The 7,193-nt window shown below is 46.8% G+C and overlaps 1 protein-coding gene across 1 annotated transcript in view; it reads right to left on the bottom strand.

Moving 5' to 3' along the window:
• CEP170B (centrosomal protein 170B) overlaps nucleotides 1-7,193 on the bottom strand; it is a 53,593-nt gene that overhangs the window by 43,137 nt on the left and 3,263 nt on the right. The gene's annotated exons all lie outside the window — the stretch shown is intronic.

Raw genomic sequence — 7,193 nt, 5'->3', positions numbered from 1 at the left:
AGGAATAGCATCAGATTTCTGAGGAAGAATTTTTAGAACAAAATCTCTGAATAATTTTGAAATATGGCATAAGTGTTACAGCTATAAAGGCACCAGACTGCCTGTATTTAGACCTGCTGCTTCTCATAACTTGAATTCTTGCTGCAGATGACCTCAACCGGTCACTGGAACTGGTCACTCTATCAGCACACACACGCAACGCTGAGACCTCCGTGGTGTCTTGGGCCAGGGGAGGGAAAGGCATGCTACTAGAGCAGGGAGACAAGCCAGGCTCTAAATCAGCTAATCCTCCTCTTCCTGGGCATCAACCAACAAGTTCTTGATGAGAAGTCCTTCCCTTTTCCCAAGTATAAACATGCTGGTTTCCACAGCACTGCTCTCAGCAAGCCACTATCTACTTCTTTGCAAGCATTGTGCAAGCAAAGATTGTTTCAGGGCAATTCCTTCATGAAAAACACAGAGGCTTTTTCTGAAAAAACTGTTACCAGTTGCAGGAATTTCTTCTGCCCCTGCCAATGTCAGGCACATTGGTAATATCCCAACAGCTGATTAATGGCATCTCCTCCCCCTGCAAAGCATAGGTCAGCCCAGGAGACCTGTCCTCCAGAATAACCCTGAAGTAGTAATACGAATCAAACACACACTTGGCCAGAAGACTGCCCTTCCACCTTGCAACGTCCCTCACACCACTCATGACATGCCACCACAAGCAGAGGCAGTGAGGAGAGGGCAGGTGACTCCAAACCTCCACCTGCCTCACTAATGCAGTTATCCATACACTGCTGAATTTACAAGGTGTCAGCTCACATGAGTCCCAGCTGAAAAATGATGCAGAACTCGACTGATTGCTGCCCAACTGGTGCTACTCAGACAGCAATCGCTCCCCAAAGAAACAAACAACAACTAGTGGGACAGGCAAAAACAACACAGTCAGGGAAACCCCAGTTGTACGCCAAGCCCTAAACGCAGGAAGCAATGCCCTCCCAGGAGGGGCACACACAAACCTCTCGCCCCCGTGCAATCCCCACACCTGGTGTCTGACCCCCAACCTCAAGGCAGGGCAGGTCTCAAGCATTTGCAGTATGAAGCTGCTGCTTCTCTCTGCTACTGTTCACACTGGATGCAGCCCCTCAGCCTAATTTGCAATCGTCCAAGTGGCTGTGGCAGGTTATGTTCAGTGTAAAGTAAGGATGGTCCAGGCAAGTATGGTTGAGGGATGCTGGCCAGGACCTACACCTCGGCAGATAGCCCTGAGGATGGGAATGTCCCCCACCATAGCCTCATGTATCGCAGCAGCTGATGCTACAGAAGATGGGATTGTACCTGACCTGCCACATGGTCCCTCACACTCTTTGGGAGGACACAAGAGGGTCTCCTTCCACTGCCCTGCCTGCCCAGGGTCCATCCCCACAACCATCGGGATGTGCGGGCACTGCCCCCAGGCTTGGGCTCCTAGAGTGCTCATGACACCTGCAAAGCAGAGCGGAAAGACCATCCCCAATCACAGCATGGGTAGAAATCCCCTTTAGCCATCCATGGGTATTTACATAACTACATTTCATCCTGCAGGACTCAAAGACAATTGCACACAGGGGTCCTGTCCGCACAGCAACAAATGCAAGTTCCCCAGTCTCTCTGCTACCCAAAATTGTGGACATCACTGTTCCCAACAGGATGTGAGGTAATGTTGATTAACTGGTACAGCAATGTTTGCTTTAGCTTTTTACAGCATGTCATAGAGACTCATTAAAAGATTAACAGATCTTAACAGGCAGAACAATGCCTCTAGCCCCCTTCCAAGGGCAGAAAGGCTTCCACCCCAAAAAATTAATCCAGACAAAAAATTATGTAGATTTTATCTGGTATGTAATTTTAAATGAATCACAGGTCATTTAAAAAAAGCTTTATTTCTGGGAACCAGCTGTCTCCAAAAAATTCAATTTGCCCTGTATGTGACCCTGATGTAAGTCAGCACAGCCTTTGGGCTGCTGTATTTTACAACAGCTGACTACAGCCACTCAGGGATCCCAAACCAGATGAGGGTCACCACAGCAGAGCAGAGACGTATTCCAGCAGCATGATACTCCTCTACATAAAAGCAGGAAGAGGTCACCAAAGGAACTATTTTACACCAAAACATCCCATCGTCCCAAGAAGTTTTAGCTGTGTTCAAGACGGCCCTTTGCAAAAGGAGTCAAAACAGTATGTAAAATCCGACCCACAGTCTTGAAAGTCCACAGTCTTGATTAAAGAGCACTCCAGGAACACAGCAAACGGTTATACGGCTTGCACTTCTGTGAATTTTCATGCTTTTGTGGAGGAGAGAGGAATTTTCTTAGTTTTGTTAATGTTAAACCAGCAAACACCACAGGAACTGGCAGTAGGAGTTCCTAAGGGCCTGTCTCCAAGGAAACTCAACTTAAAATAACTAAAATCACACCTTATTTATCTTGATGCACACTTGCCAAAGGTCATTCTTACTTGAGAACTGAGGTGTGGTTTATTTCAACATCAGTCACATTTAACATAAACTGCTCTTGTGTGCAGTGACAGCAGCAACCCAGCAACTGATCATGCTTTTGTTATCAGAGGAGCAGACTGACTCAATCCCACTTTCAAAGAAAACACTAACCAGTTTCAGACTGGTAACAGCCAAGAGCCTGAGAACAGTCCTGCAAAAGTCACTTCAGCCCAGCAGGCCATTGGTTTCTAATGCATGACCCACCATGTCCCAACACTAGACCTGTTATCAAATGAAAACAACTCTCAGGAAAACACAATGTGTGCTTTTCTGATTAACAACATTTACACTTCTCTGAAGGCATTGATGGGCACTGATTTGTTACTACACTACACTCATCCAGGGCTTGCATTTCCAGACATTCAGATCACTTCCTAATATAAGGCTGTCCTGCTTCTCCATCACACTACCTACAATGCATCATGTTTTAAATACCTTGTAGACAAACTGCACATGCAGCATACATCTGAAGACAGAGGTATTTCACAGCTCTTCTTTCTTCCAAGATAATATTAAGCAAATAGTCCAAATCACAGATAGGAACGGCACCTCTGGGTCTGCCAGTCCCATACTGGTACCAGTGTCATTGATCAGTCTCCAACCAGTCATGTAATCAGGCAGCTTGCTTGTGATTCTCAAAACTGCACACATCAAATCAGCAAAAGCCCCTGCTTAGCATGGGAGCAGCAAAAGCAGCTTCAGAATTGCACCAGAGTCTCCACAGAGGTACATATCACACTGGCTACACGTATCACAAATACCCTACAGCTTTGTGCTTGGTGAAGGATCTGATACATAGAACAGGGCACTCGGGATGAAACCACAAGCTGCAGAGATGCCAAGCAAAACCCACAAGGAAACAAGACCTGCTTAGGAGGGCAGGAGAAGAAAGGCAGCCAGACAGCCTGCGTTTCCCCACAGGGCTGGGGAGCAGACACAGATTAGCTGTCTACATAGATACAGATGCTGCTTTTTCCCCAGGAGAATTACCATGGGCAAAAACCTACTGCGCAGGGTTGAGATTTGGACCTCAGCCCTGCCAGTGCCGCGAGGCATCGTGGTATTGGAGATAAAATAAACAAACGAGAGCAGTTTCCCTGTTCCTCACTGCAGTCTGTTGTGCACATCTGGCACAAGATAACTGCAGCATTCTGGTGGCAGCACGCAATAAACATTTGCTCAAATATTTTCCACAGTGAACAGGTTACATTTCTGCCAGTACTGTGCTGTGCACAAGTGTCCCAGTAATGAAATACAAACCTCTCCCAGTGTCCCACTTTAAAAGGGAGACAAATTTAAAAAATAAAAAAATAATTTAAAAAAACACACCACAACAAAAAAATCCCTTGCATTCTGGCCTGAAATATGGTTTTTGCTCCTCAAAAGTAAAAACCCGGATAACATTTAATGACAGATATGAACGCTGGGTCTCCCTCTTTCACCAGGATGCATTTCACAGCAGTGTATATTGGCCACTTCAGTACTTTTCCACAACATTAGTGAATGCTCCGTCCTGCCCCAGGCTGGTTGCAAGTGAGACAGCCCCACAAGAAGCAGCCTGATGGCTCCCAGGGGCATGTGCTGCCGGTTTCTAAATGGCTCTGCCTAAACAGACAAACGTCTCTTCAGCAAGCATAGCCACCTCATCGTGAAGCTGGACTCACATTACAGCTCCCAAACTGCAGAGGCTCCTGCCTTAAGCTTTGCTGCAGTCAAGATCATGGGCTTAGTAAACCAGGGCCTGAGTACTCATGCAAAAAATAAGGCACTGAACAAAAGAGAGAAATCCCCTAGGAAAATGAAACTGTAATCCCCACAGCTTGGCAAAGGGATTTGGAGGCTGGCATAGTTCCCATAACAACTTAACCCATTACTTTGGGGTAGAATGGGTTTTTGCTTGCTGGTTCCCCCTTCCCAAAGTGGAGCTCCAGTTCAAGTGACCTAGAGTCTGATTCTGACTGCAGGCAGGGAACATGCTGCCCACAGATGCACTGGCTTTCCCTTCACTTAAAAAGCCACCCAGGAGGCAAAGAAGAGCATCATCTTCGGTGGGGCAGAAGCCTAAATTTCTACAGTGCAGACAAGCTGCATGCTAGTACCTGGACTGGCATCCCAGACAGGGAAGGGGTCCCCTTTTTCCCTGCCCGCTTTGGAGAAGGACAAGCCCTCCCTCCACAGGCCAGGCTTCCAGCACCTTAGCAGCCCGTGCAGCCCTCTCACCCCTAATAACCACCCGCCTGCAGTGCCACCATCACTGCTCTCCCTGCCCTGCCTCCAGCAATGAACTCCCCTCCCAGGTCTGCCGGTCCTGCCATGCCTCCAGCCTCCTCAACCCACATTTCATCACACATCGTAATCCTCCGTCAACTGCACATTAACAGAAAACAATGGAAGAGGCAAGAGCCAAAAAAACAACTCTAGGCCTGGAAATACGGGATGTGCATCCTTCCTCCCACAGCTGCTGCTCAGGCACCTGGAAACACTACCTGTCAAAAAGCAGAGCCTTCCCAAGGCTAGATCTTTTCACTTCTGCCTGTAAGACACCTACTTCCCTTGTGACACCTAATGAATGATTGTCTTAGGTGCTGGTTTACACCCTCTGGATAACTGCAGCAAAAGAGCACCAGCGGGGAACCACCCTGTCCTGACTGCAGCTTCCCACTCCAGCCCCACACTTTCACGGGAAAGGAGGTCGGGACACAAAAAGCAGCAGAGATTCCCCACGGCTTCTACTGGGAGCTCCCAATGCAGGAAATACCTGAGTGATGGAGGGATACGACTTCTGCACTGCAGTAAATTCACCTAGAAATACCAGGAAAAACATAATCTACCAAGTTCACACCATCTGCTTCCTCCCAGCATAATGCTGTAAGACAAACTACACCACACCTATTAGCACTTGTTTATGTATACACTTACTAAAGTACACAGGAGAGACATTGCATTATCGTACAGCCCAGGGAATGCAGCACACGTCAGGTCACCAAAACCTTAATTTGACCAGATGTCACATGCACACCATCGCACTGTATCATTTGTGGAGCGCGCTGTGCACCTGCATACCAAACTCAGAACAGATCCTGCAGGGAAAAATCCAGTAACAACACAGTAACAGATTGCATCTTCACGCCTATGTACACCAGGGCAGAAGCAGGATTACAGAGGTGATCTTCACACTGGTAAGTCGTAACTGCTCCGCAGTTATAAACACTTGACTTAGCAGCCATAAGAATGTTCCTTCAGTGCCTAGAATGCTTGCAACTCCCTAGCTTTTTACCAAAGCAAGCTAAAAAAAAAGAAAAAAAGAGGGAAATGGCTGTTCAAGAAGTATCAAGTAACCATTTATCTGATTCACGAGCAGAACAAACTTGTATGTTCAGCTCACAAGGCCCTAGCACTTGGACTGACTAATTGATACCATAACCAGTGTGCCATATCCCATATGGACCAGTGACAGATGCTTGGCTAGTAGCTCTCACAGCTATCTGCTGACATCAGAATAGAAGCGAGTCTTGAGCCCATCTCAGGCCTAAGGGAGATGCTGCTCAGCAGTCACATCCTGTAATGCCCGCTTTCCCACACTGAACAGCTTCTGCCCTGTATGCACCACTTCCCACTTTTTCAAGTCCTGCTGCTCTTCCTCTCACTCTGCACACGTGACAGACTCCTTGTAGTGCCTCCCTGCTTAGCCAAATCTTAATTTCCTGGTGAGGCTTTATTGAGCAAAAATCCAATGACTAAATGGTCTGATCTGGCCTCCGGCTTCCTGAAACATAGGTTAAGAGGTTGAGCAAGTACTCTGGAAGTACTCTTGGCTTGTCCTTGCACTTTCCTAGACAGCTGCTTTGACCACTGTCTGAGTCAGGATACCAGGCTAGATGCACCTTGATCTAATCTATCACAGTTGCTCTTACATCTAAACCCTGACTTGTGCATCCCTGCACTTAGTTCCTCTTTGCCCAACCTGCAACAGTTCTGTTCCCCAATCCATCCCCTCACCAACCTCACTCCCAGGTGAAACATGACTTCAGACAATAGTATCAAGCAAGTCCCTGCTGCCCACATGCAAGCTCCGACTTTTTCAGAGGTTTGGAACTTGGCCCAACACATTTAGATTACAAGGCGGGAGGAGGCGATAAGAATAATCATCTCTGACCTAGGCATTCACCCTTGAAAAGCATAAGCCCCCAGCTCTACAACACCAAAACTTCAAAGAGCAGGTTAAACATACTTTTAAATAGTTTACATGAAGAAAACGGCACTTTTTTTCCTCTCAGAGTTGCTCATAGCAAAGACCAAAGGAGCTGATCACATCCAGAACACACTACCTAAAACAGACTCCTGTTTTAGGAGCATCATGCCACCTACTCCTGCTGTAACTCACACGTACAACCTCACCCCACATAGGGCAACAGCACGCCCAAACCATTGCTCTGAAGAGAGGGAAATACTCAAGAGCGAAAAACTCACTGGTTAAGCATTTTGCTTTCACAAATTTTTTAATAAACATCTCTCAAACAAAAACAGGGAAATCATGACCCTGCTTTCCCTTCTCTTAAGTATTTACATTTAGCAAAATGTTTGTCCCCTGAGTAAATACCCATCACATTATGCAAATGACCAAAGTTGATAAGAAATGGCAACTATACTTCCCAAGGAAAAAAAAGGGGGG

The sequence above is a fragment of the Phaethon lepturus genome, unplaced genomic scaffold, assembly GCF_000687285.1.
Source record: "Phaethon lepturus isolate BGI_N335 unplaced genomic scaffold, ASM68728v1 scaffold20425, whole genome shotgun sequence".
NCBI lineage: Eukaryota > Metazoa > Chordata > Aves > Phaethontiformes > Phaethontidae > Phaethon > Phaethon lepturus.
Note: the sequence above shows the minus strand (reverse complement) of the source record. Positions and strands in the feature narration are given on the sequence as shown.